Genomic DNA, 18,591 nt, shown 5'->3' with positions numbered 1-18,591 from the left:
CTCTCTCTGAGGGGTGAGAGAAGCCACAAGGTAGGAAGATAGAGACAGGATAGAAGTTTTGATACCACGAGGGAAGTGACGGAGTCCTAGTAGAGATATGAGGTGTTCAGAATGAGTCTTTATTAATTATCAATGAGCCACAGCTAAGCTCTGATCAAAGGACCAATTCAGTAGGCTATTCCAGTCCTGAGATCCATACCACGCAGGTCAGAGAGGTGAATAGAGAAAGATTAAAGATGGAGCTTGGCCAGAGGCCAAGCTCCTGCAAGGACAGCCATCAGGTAGCCTGAAAGAGAAGGAGCGAGCAGAGAGCAGAGGGCAGAGAGCAGAGAGAGTGAAGGCGGAGCCTGCTGGGCTAGATATAGTTTTTGATATGCAAATATACACAGTACATAGGGATGATTCTCATTGGTTAATGACAAGGCGTAGGTGTGGTTTCTCTTAACCAGGTGAGAACAAAGAAACCTGTTTTCCCGCCTAACCTGGGAGAAGCTGGGGTCAAGGGTCAGAGGCCTTCCCAGCCGTGAGCACTACTGAGCATGCCCAAGACTGAGCAATCTGCACATACTGTTTTCCCCTTGCCCCTAGTTAGGAGTGGACTGCTACAATTATTAAGAAGTTGTTTTGTCTTTTTTGTTTTGTTTTGTTTTTTCCTGTTTTGCTTTTGCTTCTGTTCTCTAGGAGGTAGTCTTCCTCATAAGGAAAACGATGAAGTTTGTAATTAATGACTATAGCTGCCTTCTTTGGTGGAGTATAAAATTACCTGGGTACAAATCCAAATTTTGACACTTATCAGTCATATAACTAGAAGAAGAGTCGTCAAAACATTAATCATGGCCACTGTCTGGATCAGCATTTCTCATTTAGAATTTCAAAAAAGTAAAAATCTTAAGCACCTTTATGAGGTCTTTGATTCCTCTCTTAAAAGAATAACCCAAGATCATCACCTTTGCACTGGCCAAATTGGTATCAAAGTGTTAACTGCCATCTTGCTTTTTGTTTTTACCTGTAAAAATATCTAAGAATGCCTCTACCTCTTTACCCAATAATAACAAACAGCCTCTAACATCATAAATAAAATCCTCTTTGTTGTAATAGTTAAAGGAATTGTAGAGGATTGAGGAGGGACAGGGGATAAGGAAGGTTTTGTAACAGGGAATGGAGGAGTTGATGGGATAGAGGGAATATGGCTGCTGGTGAGATAAAAGGAGAGAAAGACCCTCTACTGAGAGGCTATCTTTAAAAAATGGAGTTTCTGAGAAATCGGTCACAAATGATAGCCTGGGGGGATGTCTTTTCTATTGATTGATGTTAAAGATACCCCAGAGCAGGTAAGAATGGATCACCCTGAGGGACAAGCCTCCCTCCAGACCAAGGTCACTAGGCAGGGGTCTATTTATGGTTGAATGGCTGTCCTTAGGTTCAGCTCCTTCTATGCCCCCTGAAATGATAGTCCTCCTCTTATCTGACTGAGGGTTATTTAACTCAAGATGAATTAAATAACAAGTTTGAATTAGGAGGTATCAGGGAAGAGGGAATCGAGATTGCCCTAGATGAGGTTTGAGTCTCTCTCAGCTTTTGAGCTGAGGACAAGCCTCACAGGCTGGTGGAAGGTTTCTTTTGTTCCTGTCTATGCTAATCTATGCTATCTTTCTTAAATATCCCCCTTGTTATTTAATCTCAGTTAAATGAGAGAATATTTCAGTCACATACTTTCATCCCCATCAGCCAATTACTAAACTCATAGATGCCAGAGCTTAAACTTACAAGCAGAAGTATCAAATAGCCCTTGCTTCCTGTAAATCACCATCCTGCAACCTCTAAAAAAGGACAAATATTTCTAAGATATGAGAACCTTTCTATAAAGAAAGGTGGAGCCTAGGATCCATCTTTGGAACTGCCAAGTCACCCCAGTTTAGAAACATATTTGGAGTTTCATAGTTTACCAATCCTATCTTTAGCCAGTGATAAAACAAATCTCCTTTGGACATATAAGTTTTATATGTGTGGATGCTTGGGTTACTACATCATCACTCATTTGAAGAGGCTTTTGCTGACAAAATAAAGAATGTGTATGGGAAAAAATGATTGTCTCCTCATTTTAAGTTGATCAGACTCACTGAATGGCCCTAACTTAATGACATCTGCAAATCAGGCAGCAAATTCTAATTCTCAGACTACTTCCTGGAAATTCATTGACTGTGACAACAGCACAAGTGAAAGGAATTAGGAACCTTAACCAATGTGGTACCAGCGTGAGTGAGAAAGCAGTAAAAAGGGGCCTCAAGCTATCCAGTTCTGTACCCATATTCTAGTTTAATGGTCACTTCAAACCAAGATTAGCAGAAAGAGTAGCAAAAGAATATTCTGATTAGGGTTGGTAGTTAAAAAAAATGATAAAGGGACCAAAATATAGCTCAGATATCTAATTCTTTCTAAGGCTACTCTTTTTTTTAAGGCTACTAATATTTATCCTTCTCCTTTCATTAGACCAGGTGCTGAAATGATGAACCACAAAGTTTGTTGTGTTTCAGATACATATGCAATAAATTTTTTAGTTTGTGCAAGAGCAATAGATTAGATTTATGAAGGTTAGAGCCCAGATTAAACAAGCATCCCAAATCCCAAGAACTGTTATTGCTTTAACAGGATCGTCCGTCCTTTACTGAGAGCAGAACATTGAAATCAGCTGTGAACAGCAACAGCATACAACCTCCAGAGATTACTTTCCATTCCACTCACAATAAAAATTCCACCCCAACAAAATTTCTTTTGGAATCAGTTTGAATAATCAAGTTCTACTTTTTCAGAACTGTTTAATATGTGCAAGTCAAACTCACTGGAATAGCCAAGAAAAATCAACTGGTTGCCTAAGAACAAACACTGGTAATCTTAATCAAGCTTAGTAGACAAAAGCACTTAGCTTGAGTTTGAGTTCTCTGCATTGGTCCGATTTTTTTGTTCTCTAATTTCAAATATAACTCAAATTGGATCAATTTTTTATAACCCATAGATATCAAAGTAAAACTAGACCCACATCAACTCCAGTTCTTCCAAAGATCTGTGATTGTGTCAAGGTGCAGATATCTTCACAGACAAAGATTATAATGTCTTCATAGTTCAGTCAAATGTTCCATGATTTACTTTGGTTATTTGGTAGAGTACTAAATTTAAATATTACAGGATTAAATTTATAGGAACATAGGTAGGGAGCTAGGAAGAACCTCAGAAATCATCAAGTCCATTTATGGATGGAGAAATGGAGGCCCAGAGTGCTTAAGTGATATTCCCAAGGCCACATGGCTACAAGTAATATATTAAATAATGTAAAATGAACTCCTTTCTCAGAATAGATTCCAGGTCAAAAAGATCACCCTTAACTACCTTCCTGGGATTTCTTTTTTACAAATACACTGAGATGCCAGAAAATGATCACATTTTTCACAAAAATTAATGTAGGAAATGCATTGTGCAATATTCATAGCTTTTCTTAAAAGGTTGCAGGATGAAAGATGAATGGGAAAGCAAACAGAGGATAATAGGGAAGAAAATAAAACTGGTTTAGAAAGCCTGAAACTTCACGTTACCAAGGTAGGTTACCCTGGTTTACTCAGAGGAGCTCTGTTATGTCTAATAAAGGAAAGTGACTCTGACAAGGATTTGAACGTTGGGGCTCTAAGATTTGCCAACAGTACTAAAATGGGAGTTGAAAAAAATGATGAGAAGCAGTGTGACCATATTTTTTAAAATTTGAATCATTTAGGTAATTGGGCCAGCAGATGGCAAATGCAGTTCATTCTCAGAGAATGTGAAATAATTAGTCTGGGAGAGAAGTGCTAATCTAGTAATAATGATCTTCCGTTTACGTAGCATTATTTTTTATATGGTACCTTTCACCCAGACAGTTCCCAGAATACCTCTGAACACAGTCACATACTATAAAAAGGTATTAGCTATGGGCACCCAACAACCACTGGAGGCAATAACATTGGCCAGAGCCAGGAAGTGAATAATTCAATGACCAGTGGAGAGGACAGATAGGAATTGTGTAATTACTGAAGTTTAAATGTACTTTGGACATATACTTCCAAAAGCAAGAGCTATATGATTTTAGTGACAACTCATAAGACTTTGGAAGATATTTCCTTAGGATGAAAGACAAGAAAACTTACATCCGACCTTGAGAATTTTATTTCAGAGACAAAGTTGAGAAAGGTTAACTTCATTTATGGAAAAGAATAAAAGCAAAAAAAAATTACTGTGAAATGGCACAAGGAACAGCTTCAACATTATATAATAAATTCACAGAATTGACAGTGTGACTAAAATTATGATCATTAGTGCTTTATGTGGGGATGACAGGACATCCCTATGTTATTTTATCAACTTGAATTCTATTGTCACTTGCCTGTTGATTCTACCTTCTAACATCCTTCACAGATGTTCTCTTTTCTCCTCTGACACTGACATCACCCTGGTGCAGGCTCTTACTGCTTCACACTTGACTACTACAATAACCAGTCACTTCAAGCTTTGTCCCACTCCACTCTTCCACTCAGTTGTCAAAGTGATCTTTGTAAAGGGCAAGTCTGACCATGTCAACTTCTAACTCAATAAACTCCAGTGATTCCCTATAACCTCTAGGCTCAAATTAAAAATCTTCTATTTGGCATTCAAAACCCTTCATAATTTGTCTTCTTATATTGTTCCTCCATACACACACATAAAAACACTATTTCTCTTGCAAGATTTTTCCTCTCCCAACTCTAGGCATTTCCACTGTCTGTATTATATATATATATGGATAGATACATGATTGGATGGATGGATGGATGGATGGATGGATGGATGGATGGATGGATAGGTGGATGGATGGGTGGATGGATGAATAGCTATAGATAGGTGAGAGAGACAGACACACAGACAGACAGATGGATAGATAATCATTTATTAAGTACCTAGCATTGTGAGAAGTGGTAGTACAAGTAAAGATAAGAAATTAAGAATCTAAGATGGGAGATCCAAGGTTCAAATCTGGCCTTAGACACTTCCTAACTGTGTGACCCTGGGCAAGTCACTTAACCCCCATTGCCTAAACCATACCACTCTTCTGCCTTAGAGCCAATACACAGCATCTAAGACAGAAGGTAAGAGTTTTTATTTTAAAAAATTTTTAAAGAAATGAAAATAAGAATCTAGTTCCTATTCCGAAGTATTATACATTCTAATTGGAGAAGGAAAAAACCTAAAAGGGAGCAGAAACAGAGTTGGGGGTGAAGGAAGGCGGATGGTAGAGAGGCAGAGCATTCTCATGAGTGATTGAGGTGGTAGTTGAAATGAGCATTTGGATCACTTCTCTGTTTTGAGTTCTTACTACTTTCATTGTACCTGAATATGTAGAATTGGGAAGCCTGATAATTTCAGGAGACTCTGATCTGAGAAGGGGGAAATGATAGATTGGTTGTGTCTCTAGTGTGTTAGATAGTAACTGACAACTTCATATTATTACATTTATTTTGGTTCCTTGATTCCACTCTTCCCCACAGTAAGCCTCTGGTAAATTAATTGGACATTTTTATATCTGCTTTTCTTAGGAGAGATGATTAGTATGAATATTAGAGCCATGTAAACAAGATGTATTGCAGTTTTAATTGCTGAACTTTTAGAACCTCAAATCTGAGTTTCTGTATCTGTGTATGTGAACTTTCATCCAGTTTTGCCTTGGGATTTTGGTCTGCCAACCATTATGTATAATAAATCAGTCTGGACGTGCTCTATGATTCACATAGTTAGAAAGAACATGTAAAGGAACAGAAATTCAGAGCGTGAGGATAGAGAGACAAATATATACATGTACGGATATAAATATATATGTGTGTGTGTCTAAGTATAGTCATGTGCTCTTTCTAACTATGGGCACTATAGATCATAAGCTCCATGTTAAGGAAACGGGGAATATTTAAAGGTAACTCAGGCAGCTTAATTTTGGAGCTGAACATGCCGAGCAAAGCCCAGGAAGCAGAAATGAATGAAAAAGTATTTGTGGAGTTTTTGCTATGTGCAGAGCACTGTGCTAACTACTGGGGATGCAAATAGAAATAGATCTCTACTCTCAGAGTTTCACAGGGAAGACAACACCTCTAGAAAATTTCAATGGCGAGTCAGAAGAAAACTTCTTCATATCCATAGCACTGAGCTCTAAATTAAGTAAGTTTTTTTAGTTTGAATTTGCTACTATTTGTGGTGGTAAATTCTCAACTAAAAAAAAAATTCTCTAAACCATACCAGAGGGAGTATGGTATAGTGGTATGATAACTATGCAGATTAGGTTCTGGTCCTGTTTCTGGGTGTCTCATTTCACCACCCTTGGCCTCTATTTCATCTGGAAAATGAACTAACTGATCCCTGAGGTGCTCATTCTAGCAATTTCATTCCGTGATTCTGTAAAAATAAAAATATTTCCTTGTAGCCTCATCCCTATCACAATGCCCCAGCCATAGGTGCTGAAGAAATGTCAATTGAATTAAAGGGAATACCATGCCGGGCTTTTGAGTTCTATGTACCTCTTACAACCACTAGGATCCTTGACTGGAAATAGACCATATATGACTAAAAACCTCAAGCAGGTATGCAACAAGATCCAATAGCCATAAGAAAACCCAATTGGGCAGGAAATGGATAATAGGAAAGTTATTTCAATAATACATAGTACATTTTCTTTGAGTTGCTCATAATATTTATACATATATTGTTGTCAGGTTAAAAAAAACTATTTATCCAACTTAAAGGGCTAAATTTTTTCTTACTACGAATTCCATTTCCAAAGCCATCAGTGTGTATTACCCAAGCAGGAGCCAGTCCAAGGCTCAGAAGATTAACCTGAAGTACCTAGCAAAAGCTAATCTGAGAAAGCATTGTATCCAACATCTAGGAACTCCTATCTAGCCAAAATTGGAGTCATTCTCTCACCAAAGTTTCCTTTTCCAGGTGGCAATTTTGCCAACTTCTGAAGTCTGAAGTTGATAAATGGAACCCTTATACCTCTTTCATTTTCTTGGACAACATATTAGAGACATTAGCCTCCGCTTCTTACCAAAGCCTGGGAGAATAATCCCTTCTTTGCTCTTGGCACTATATAATGCCAGTCAGTAAGTCACTAAGTGCTTTGTTGTGAGTTTGCATTTTTTTTTAGAAGCACACCATAGGCTTCGCAGCATGCCTTAAGCAGAATTGCCAAGGACAGAATTATTTAACATTCTCACCATAGGAAAGAGGGGGAAAGTGTCAGAAAATAATCAGTGAAACCAGATTCTTTAAGATGCTTTATAATTGTACATGTCAACTCTGGCCTTCAATCTTGTATTATATCTCACTATACATTGCGTGGGAAAAAGTGGGGTTTTTTTTCTTAGAAAAAAGTGGGGGTACCATTTCTTAGCCAGCTCACTGTCTTAATGGGGAACCAAATGTGGTGGGAAAACTGCAGATTCTTTTTAAGACATTATTTAAAGGTTCCCCTTAACCCGCCATGCTGAGCATTGACTTTCTGTCACTGAGTTATGTATGGAGATTTGGGGCTTCTGTCAATTGCTCTGCATAGAGCATCTCACTGACTGCATAAGAGAGGACCATGGAGAGAGTAAGGGCTGGCAGAGAGACCTGGTAAGCAAGGTTTTAGCAACTGGTCAGCGCTCCGGAGCAGAAGGGGGATCTGAAATATTATTAACCTGATCACGCAGGTGGGGAAGGTGTGCAGCAAGAGGAAGAAATGTCATTGCTGTGACTTTTTTGTTATAATATTTGCTAAAACTCTAACCTCAAAGGGGAAAAGATAAGTATTCTTCTGGATGAAAAATCTCTCCCAGACAGACTGAAGCATGTATTTGGACCTCTAGAATTTAAGTCTGGTTGTTTTTTCGTCATAAGAGTGTGTTGGCTCTAAGTCACAAGGGTATGAGCTTGTTTGTTCGTTTAGGGGGCGCAGGTCCTCCCTCCACCCCCAGCTTCATCAAAGGGGAAGGAAGCCCTTCCAGATTCCCAATATGTGTGTGTGTATACATATGTATGTACACATACCCACCACGGTGTATTATGTGGCTATAAGTATGTGTGTGTGTAGGTGTAGATCTTTTATGTTTCTATTTACTTGTTAAATACTGCTTTAGAATGTGAGATCCTGAAGGCAGGGATCTTTTTTGTATTTCTTTGCATCCCCAGAGCCTAATATCGTGATAGGTACATAATTAATAAGTGATTGTTGGCTGGCTGACTAATGCATCTAAAGTCACACTTTCGGTACCAAAACAGCTCACTGAGCTTCGCTTTGTTTCAGGACCAGACTACATCCCCAATTCCATCTACAAATGCAAGCTGTTGGCAACAGAGATGACTCGATAAGGAATTGGGAGACTACCCCAGCTATAGGGGGAAAGCTCAAAACATGGAACTTTTCAGACTATTACTTGTCTTGAACATAAGTTTCTTCCTTAGGAGAAAAAAAGAAACAAAAGATGCATTTTTTTCTTGTCTTTTCCTATGAGCATTTGAACCCGTACCTCTTGTTACCTCATATTTTTCTCTCTAATGTTATTTTACATTAAATAAAGAGGATATATCCTTTCATTTAGTGGAGTTCATCCCCCATCATACCAAAAGGGATGGTAATGGAGACCCTCAAAAAATTTGGCTGAGCTAAACTTTTTTTTAAAACCCTTACCTTCCACCTTGGAACCAATACTCTTGGTTCCAAGGCAAAAGAGTGGAAAAGGGTAGGCAATGAAGGTTAAGTGACTTGCCCAGGGTCACACAGTTGGGAAGTATGAAAGGCCAGATTTGAACCCAGGACTTCCCTTCTCTGGGCTTGGCTCTCAATCCACTGAGCAACCCAACTGCCCCCCCCCCCGATCTAAAATCGTGGGGAAAAAAATAAAGGCATGAAGAAAGAGCACTCTCAAATGACTAACAGTAGGGGGTTCTGTCATTTCTGGCTCTTAAAAGCTAATGATAAAAGGAAACTAATAGAGACAGGATGCTGAGCTTGAGTTGGACTAATAAATGAGTCTTGATACAAGACTAATGCTGACCTAGAATAACTTCCCTTTTAAAATCAGTCTTTCTAAATATAAAACTGAAGCATTTCAAACTCAGATAATTACATTTCTTATCAAACACATGGGTCCTTGCAGTCCTTTTTTGTAAAATAATTTGGTTTAATATATATCCAGTTTAATTAAAATTTATAAGTGGTTATGGGCCAAACCAAGTGTATCTTAATTAAATCAGAACATGGCTCACAGATGCTAGGGTCGACTTTAATTCTAATAAAGGAAATGCAAATACTAAATAATTAGAGACTTGGCTGACTAATTTTGGTCAGGTAGAGAACAAGACCAAGGTGAGGTCAATATGGTCTCATCCACCTCTAAAATGGAAGGTAACTGCCTAGAATGTCCCATTAACCAAAATGGGCAAGAAGACAAGATGGCCAATTGGTAAGTCAAAAGAAATTGAAAAATGTAAAATAATCTATTCACTCCCAAATCATTCATCAAACAACAAGCTTACACCTGATGGACACCTGATAAAAGCAGACAGGAAGAAAAAACTTCTCTGTGACTGCTCTCACACTGAAGTGCCCCATCAGCAACATTCTTATCACTAACAAATTAATCATGGCAGGAGACGGGAAGAGGGAAGGGGTTGAGGCTATCAACAAAATCGAAGAAGAAAAGCAGAGGTTGTATAGGAGGATGGGTGCTCCCCAGAATGCTCACAGACTCACGAGACAAGCATGTCAACGAGAATCATTTAAGACCAGTATAAATGAGTACATTTACTAAAGAATTATCATTAAATGCTCATGAAACTTTTAAGTGGTTACTTTACATTTAAGTTCTGTTTGACTTATTATAATCCATTAGGAATAAGACAAGCAACTATATTGTGAACTCTCCTAAGAGAATGACTGGCTTTTCTTCTTCCATTTCAATTCATTCCTTTTAGAATAGAGCTGGACCTGAACACGGTGAACATATAGGATAAGTTCACTAGTAAATAAATCAAGTCATAGTTATTGATCTCAACTATATTCAGCACTCAAGTAGGCTAGAATCTGGTTGGGGAAATAAGATAACAGTTGTAGTTTTAAACTATTAGCTATTCTTATATAACTATATAGCTATGCATATATGCATCTACATATATACACATGTATATATATATTTAATAACCTACTCTGTGCTATCTGCCAAATGAATTAAAATTTTGAAAGATGGAAGTGTTGGGCATTCCAAAAAGGAGGGAGAGAAACAAACAGATAAAAGTTTAGAGGCAATAATAAAAATAGTTCTTGCACTTAAGGAACTTATAATTTAGTGAATCAGGGATTCTTCATTTTTTTTGTGCCAATGATCCCTTTGGCAGTCTAGTGAAACCTATGTTCTCCTCAAAAAAATGTTTTTGATGCAGAAAATAAAATACACAATATTACAAAACAAACTAATTACATTGAAATACAATTATCAATGAAAAAAACATTTAACGCATAGATCCCAGATTAAGATCCTCTATTAGGGGGTATTAATTCCATGCACACAAGGGAATTATAACAAGGGAAGAGTTAATGCAGAAAGCTTAACAATGTTTTTCATTCATCCCTTTACTCATTCATTGGACAATTGAATGATGTAATCTTCCCAGAAGCAAAGGTTTGAACACAAGGCAGAAAAGAGAGAGTATGCTTGAGATGGAACAAAAGGAGGATGGGATGGTCCAGTGGTTGAAGTCAGCTAACAGTGCACTCTCACCAATCAGCAGGACCCCAAATGGGAACTGGACATGCTGGTAAAAGAAGGAGATGGTGTCAGTGGTAGCCCTGGATGCCATAGCAAGAAAACTCTAGTAGGTTCTTAATTATAGAGAGAGAAGAAGGAAAAATAATTGTTCCTTTTCCTTACTGACCTACATTTTAACAAGGTCAAGATAGGTTGGTTCATACAATCTTCCATATGTAGCAGTTGGTTACAGAAAGAATTGTTCCACATCCAGAGGCTAGTCTTCTGATCCCAACTAATTATCCCTCCAATGTGTACAAATTGAGAAGCTTGGAGAAAGACCATAGTCTTGTGAAGCCTTCTAATAACTACTGAACAATGGGGGTAAATGCACATCCATCAGGGGCTGGTCAGAGGTCATTTGCTTTTGTGGACAAAAGAGTAATCCATTATATGTATATATTATACAACATAGGCAATAGTCGACTTTTTCCCATAGGCGTGACATAGATTTGGGAGGGAGGTTTGGTTTGAGAGAGGTAGTCTTCCCTCACAATGGATGCCTGACATAGCCAAGGAGCTCTACTTATTTTCATCTTGTTAAGCCTATTAACCCAGTCAAGGCTAATTTTCTCTCATTGTTGTGTAGGAATAGAACAAAGAAAATGGTACATAAAACTATGAACCGTCCTCATATATTACTATCTTCCCACTTCCTTGGAGATGAGCAGCAACTCTCTACCTCAGCCTATTACTATGCCCAGTGATCTCTTCCCAGCCTCCAGGAGGTCAGCATTGTCACTGCCATTAAAATATTGTCTTCTACCCCTCTGAAAACACAACATCCTCAGATTCTTTCATTCAAGGAAAAAGACTTGAGGGATCAGACAGAGCAGAGCCCTTTGCCATTGCTTTCTGAACCCAAGAAAATATTCCTTTCTTATAGCGGACTGATAAGAAACAGTTCCTAGGAATTCCAGACCTGCATCTCCAACTTATCTCCTACTAGCACCTCAAACGAATACATCCAAAACTTAGCTTATGAAGTTTCTTCCTAACCTTAAACCTCTAACTTCACTGGTTCTGCCAATGACATCACCCAGTTGCCCATGTTGGGAATTTCAGAGTATCTTTGAATCTTCCATTTCCTTCATATTTAATTGGATACCAAGTGATTATAGAACCATAGATTTAGATCTGAAAGAGACCTTAGAAGCCATCTAGTCTACCCCCAAAATGTGCCTGGAACACACTTATTAAATGATTGTTGACCAACAGACTGGCCTCCTCCCTTCATGTATAGATGAGGAAATTGAGACCCAAAGAGGTTAAATGACTTGTCTGAAGTCACACAGGTAAAGGAATTTGAATCTAGGTCCTCAGATTCCAAATCCATTTTTCTCCCCACTATTACTTCCTAGAGACTAAAGGATCACAGATTTAGAACTAAATTCAAAATATTTATTTTAAGGTGAGAAAAAGGAAATCCATAGAAGTTATATCCCTTTCCTCTTTGCAATTCCCATACCATTCTGTTCAACTTCTCTGTATTTATCAGTCTTTTCCTTAGGGTAATTTTACATATGACTTGTTCAGTAATTTCTATTGTGTCCCACTATTCATGGCCCCATTTGGGGTTTTCTTGGAAGATACTGAAATGTTTTGCCATTGTTTCTCCATCTCATTTTACAGATGAGAAAACTCGGGCAAATGGTATTAAGTGACTTACCCAGGTTCACAGAGCTAGGAAGTCTGAGACCAAATTTAAACACAGGAAGATGAGTCTTCCTGACTCCAAGCCTAGCACTCAGTCCACTATTCATTAGTTAAAACTAGCTGCCCTAACAAACTATATTTAGGATCATAGACATGGAGCTAGAAGGGACCTCAGAGGTCATATAATCCAATTCTATGATATTAAAGATGAGAAAACTGAGATAGAAGGAGGTTAGCTGACTTTACTAAGGTTACACAGGCAGTAATATCACAGATGAGATTTGAATTCAGATCCCCTAACTCCAGAGTACTTTCCCCTTTATCATGCCCATTCCCCCCTACCATTGATATCACTGAGAGAATGGTTGTTCTTAGCAGGAAGAAAATAGCATGTATTTATGTAGTGCTTTAAAGGTTGCAAAACATTTTCCATATTAATTCATTAGATCCTCACAAAGACCCTTTAAGATAGGTGCTGTCATTATCCCCGTTTTACAGATGAGGAAACTGAGGCCCAGAATGGTTAAGCAGATTGCCCAGGGTCACACAGCTAGTAAGTGTCTGAAGCCAGATGTGAACTCAGGTCTTTCTGATTCCAAGTCCTATATTCTATACTAAGTAAAAATCAGAATCAGAATAATAGCCAGCATTTATATAGCACTTTAAATATGATCTCACTTTGCCTTCTCAACAATTCTAGGAAGGAGATGCTATTATCCCCATTTTACAGATAAAAACCTGAGGCAGAAATAAATTAAGTGAGTTACTTAGGGTCACACAGCTTTCAAATTCAAATCTTACTGACTTTTCATCCAGTGTTCTACCTACTGCATCATCTAGCTACTTCTTTGGATTGGAGGATAGAAGATGAAATCATTCCCTTCCTGAATTTCTCAAGTAGAGAAAGGACAGAATCTTCCAGAAAAATAACAGAGGAAAGTTGAAAGATAGAACAGGGGGCAGCTGGGTGGCTCAGTGGATTGAGAGCCAGGCTCAGAGATGGGAAGCCCTGGGCTCAAATCTGGCCTCAGACACTTCCTAGCTGTGTGACTCTGGGCAAGTCACTTGACTTGCCTAGCCCTATTGATTCTAAAACAAGAGGTAAGGCAGAGAGAGAGAGAGAGAAAAGAGAGAGAGACAGAGAGAGAGAGAGAGAGAGAGAGAGAGAGAGAGAGAGAGAGAAGAAAGAAAGAAAGAAAGAAAGAAAGAAAGAAAGAAAGAAAGAAAGAAAGAAAGAAAGAAAGAAAGAAAGAAAGAAAGAAAGAAAGAAAGAAAGAAAGAAAGAAAGAAAGAAAGAAAGAAAGAAAGAAAGAAAGAAAGAAAGAAAGAAAGAAAGAAAGAAAGAAAGAAAGAAAGAAAGAAAGAAAGAAAGAAAGAAAGAAAGAAAGAAAAGAAAGAAAGATCTGAGAATCCTTTGAATGCAGAATGAGGCTCACTCTCCCCTTAGCCCACAAGCAATGGGTAAAGAAAGGCATTTCAAACATGTCATAATTTTGTGCTAATAATAATTAAGATTATTGCCCTTATAGTCATCTGCTTGAGTGCCTTTCTCAGTGACTTGTGCTAAACCTAATCATCTTAAAATAAATGAGTCACAACACAATCCTGGGCATGTTGTGGCTGCTTCAGCAGTTACACACCTAGCAATAAACAGCACCAGCATCCAAAATTAGAAAAAGAGATTGAGAAAAAGATTTCTGTTTTTCTTCTGCATGGGTACAGTCAGCAGAAAAAAAGCAACAGTGGAAATCTTGCTGCACTACAACATTTCTGAATGCTTATGAGACTGTATTTGCCAATAAATACAGAGACAGTCTACAAAGTATCTCAAAAGTCTTAGGGCAGTTTTTAAGCTTTAATAGCTTAAAGCCATACTGAGATCTTTGTGACTCCCAGCATACATATACTATAAGAATAAGTTTTTTTCTGAGAATTTAATAAATTGGATGTTATCATTTGCTTTTTAATATTCTAAAAAAGTTTGTTAGTTTAAAAATTGACACACTATCACCAAACCACAATTGGAGTCTGCTCCAAAAATTCATCTGTAAATTAATTGTTTGAAATAGAAGGTATGTTTTTACACACACACACATAGAGAGAGAGAGAATGTTAAAAATGGTGGACAGTTTCCTATGCCATCCCACAAAAGTTTGTCTGACCCAGAAAGTAGCTAGAATACTGAAGATTTCTAAAACTGAACAAGAATTTTTTTTAAATCTTGATTGCCATCACTTGAAGAAAAGAAAGCATCATTAGAAAGAAGATAAAAAAGGGGAAAGGCTCGTGGAGATTCTGAAAAGGATTTCTGGGCACTTTCAAAGTCATTGTAGGTTTGATGGAACTGATTTGTGTCTACTTTTACCTCAGAACTTAGTGTCTTCCTTTGCCTCAGTGTAGATGGATAACTAGTGGCACACTGATTAAGGCAATTGTCTGTGTGTGTGTGAGAGAGACAGACACACAGACAGACAAAAAGAGAGAAAAGAGACAGAGGGAGAGAGAAACAGAGTGTTTCTCTGCGTGTTTGTCTCCATCTGAGTGTGCGTGACTCTGTTTCTTGCCCTCTCTCATCTCCATCTCTGACTATCTATCTGTTACACACACACACACACACACACACACACACACACACACACACACACACTGACACTCACTTTGAAATAACTGGATGAGAGCTAAAAGAAAGAAAAGGGGAAGAGACTAAAAATACATAAGAACCAGGCTGCTTAATGTAGAATTATCTGCATTGTGAGTAGTAAAAGGTCAGATAGAGAAAGAAGGAAGCAGGAGGCATGCAAAAATCATGCCAAGAAGAAAGCTTTAGGTGAAAAGACCTAGTGGCACACAGTTCTTTCCCCTCTAATCAGTTTAAGTGCTGTCTGGGTCAGGCAGAGGAGGGGAGGTTGAGGATTAAGTGTGGAGAGATAGACAGTTAATGAGTGCACAGCCATCCTTACTGTCTCTGCAGGGCTTCCAGTCACCTTCCAGCTCCTATTTGGGTCCACGTTTATTCACAAGCCTCTATTTTCCACTAGATCTCTTCCAAAGAGTCAGAAGGAAAGGGGATTACCTTTACTACTTGAAGGGCGTGATAATCTCTTGTCATGTGGCTCAATATTTTTTGCTGCTTCCTCGGAGTCCCCTCTTGCCTCTGTACCTAGAGGACTTGCACCTTCCTGCCACCATGCCAGTACCAAATGGGTACAGCTGAAGGGAAAAGCTCCAACAGGGTTAAGAAACATGGTTCTCCATCCTCTCTCTCCAGCTCTGCCATTTGTTCCCTAGACCACCTTTTTTGCTTGCCTTCTCATCAAAGTTTCTCCCCCAAATTCTAAACTTCCCCATTTAGAAGCTGAGCTTCATGTGCTAGCTCATGTTTCTGAATCCCAAACTCATACACCCTTACAGGAGAAAGAAGAGACGCTTGTAAGGGAGGGATTTGTAACTTGGAGATGGACTTCTATGCCTTCTCCAAACAGAAACACCTTCACACTGTTTATGCTTTGAGCTTTTCAAAACATTTTGACAGCTATCATCTTATTTGACCTCCTAATCAACTCAGGGAGGAAGAGAAACCCCTTCATTTTATAGATCTAGACCTTGAAAAGGAGTAATAGCACTCGGGTCAGGAGGTCTTGTCAGAGTCAAGACTTTTAACTTCAGGCTACAGGCTGTACTGTCTCAAACAGAAGGTAGGTTATATTTTTTCAGATCTCTCTGGCTTTGTTCAATAAAACAAAGTTGTTTCCTCTGGAAGTTCCTACCATCCTGTGGTTAAATAAAAAGCCACAAGGCTACAAGAGCCTCCTAACTTCAGTGTTACCATTGAGAACCACCAAACACAATCAGAAATAATTTATGGCTTTCAGAAAGAGACTGACAGGGATGAGACAACACACTAAAACTTCTGCACCACAGTTAAAGCAATCATTTGAGGGAAGAGATTATCTCTGCAAACATGCAAAAATCATCAAAATAGTATAAAAACATACAAAAATTCATCAAAAGAGAAAAAGAATAAATGAGCAAAGATTGTAATTTTTAAGTTAGAAAAGGAACAATTAAACAAACCCCAAAGAAGCACAAAAGAAATCCTGAAATGTGGAAATGCAATAGATAAAATGGAAAGGGGGATATAGAAATGAGAAAGAAAACTAAATGTTGGTTCTTTGACAGGATTAACAAATATGATGAACCTTTAGCTACTTGAATGTTAAAAAAGAGAGAGACAGAGAGAAATAGAGGGAGAGAGGAGGGAAGAGAAAGAGAGAGAGAGAGAGAGAGAGAGAGAGAGAGAGAGAGAGAGAGAGAGAGAGAGAGAGAGAACAAAGAAAATTAGAACAAGGTTATTCACAGAAGCAAAGAAATAAAAGATGGCTCAGAACATTCTTTGCACAATTATGTGCTAGCAAAACAAAGAATTTGATAGAGATGGGGGAAAGGTGGGAGTTACCTACAAAACCATAAAATGTCCAAAATAACAGGACATGAAACAAAGGTCTTAACTCAATTTCAGAAGTAAAATTGAACAAGCCACAAAGGAATGCCAAAAAAAAAAAAAAACCTACCTGGTCAAGATGGATTTACAAAGGAATGCTATCAATTCTAGATGAGTAATTAACACCTATATTACACATAAAGATTCCAGCTACTGGAATAGAAGTTCACTATTTGACAAAAATTAATAGAAAAACTGGATAGCAGCTTGACAATAATTAGAGTTAGACCAGCATCTCACATCATATCATCTTAAAATGGATACCTGGCCTGGATACAAAAGGTTTCATTATAAAAAATTATAGGAGTGAAGAAGGAATTACTTTTCAGATGTGTGGATAGGGACAGAGTTCATCAAGGAATAAAATATTATAAAAGATTTAGTGGAAAATTTCAATTATTATAAAAATGTTAAATTGCAAATAATTATATATATATATAAATTTAAAGGTTTGGCCACATAGAAAATCCAACACAGTTAAGAGTAAAAAAGAAACAATTAACTAGAAGGAAAAAGTCTCATTTCCAAAATATATAAGAAAGGAGAAGAAAAATTAGTTTTCAAAGGGAGATACCCAAACTATCTCTAGCCATATTTTTTCAAATATTCCATGTTACTAATAATAAGATGAATGTAAATTAAAGCACTTTGAGATTCCTCTTATACTTATCAGTTTGGCAAAGCTAATGAAAAAGGATAATGACAAATGTTCAAAGCACTGTGAGGAAATTGACATATTAAAGCACTGTTGGTGGAGCTGTGACACTGGAAAATTTGGAACTAGACTCCAAAAGTTACTGAACCATGTATATACCCTTTGGTCCTGCAACATCACTACCTAAACACCAAAGAGAAGGAGGGAGGGAGGGAAGGAGGGAAAGAGGGAGAAAGGGAAGAAGGAAGGAAGGAAGGAAGGAAGGAAGGAAGGAAGGAAGGAAGGAAGGAAGGAAGGAAGGAAGGAAGGAAGGAAGGAAGGAAGGAAGGAAGGAAGGAAGGAAGGAAGGAAGGAAGGAAGGAAGGGAGGGAGGGAGGGAGGGAGGGAGGGAGGGAGGGAGGAAGGAAGGAAGGAAGGAAGGAAGGAAGGAAGGAAGGAAGGAAGGAAGGAAGGAAGGAAGGAAGGAAGGGAGGGAGGGAGGGAGGAAGGAAGGAAGGAAGGAAGGAAGGAAGGGAGGGAGGGAGGGAGGGAGGGAGGGAGGGAGGGAGGGAGGGAGGGAGGGAAGGAGGGAGGGAGGGAAGGAGGGAGGGAGGAAGGAAGGAAGGAAGGAGGGAGGGAAGGAAGGACTCATTACTGACATCTCAAAGGTTGGCTCCTTCACACCCTTCACGGGATCCAAAACTTTTATCCCTTTTCTATTTTCCTACCATTAGGCTTCCCGCTGGGCGGGAGGCTTTATTGGAAAACCTTAAAATGTTTTTTTTTGTGTGTGTTTATGGGCAGGTAAATGGCACAATGTATTTATAAAGTGTGGTATACATGTTGTTATCATTACCATTATTATTATTATATAGCAGTAACAAAAATCAGGAGGAAATAATAGGAAGGGAAATATTCATTCAAAATAACTAAAAAATGCACAAAATATCTTGGAATCAATCTACTAA

Source organism: Monodelphis domestica, chromosome 3 (assembly GCF_027887165.1).
Source record: "Monodelphis domestica isolate mMonDom1 chromosome 3, mMonDom1.pri, whole genome shotgun sequence".
NCBI classification, from domain to species: domain Eukaryota; kingdom Metazoa; phylum Chordata; class Mammalia; order Didelphimorphia; family Didelphidae; genus Monodelphis; species Monodelphis domestica.
Note: the sequence above shows the minus strand (reverse complement) of the source record.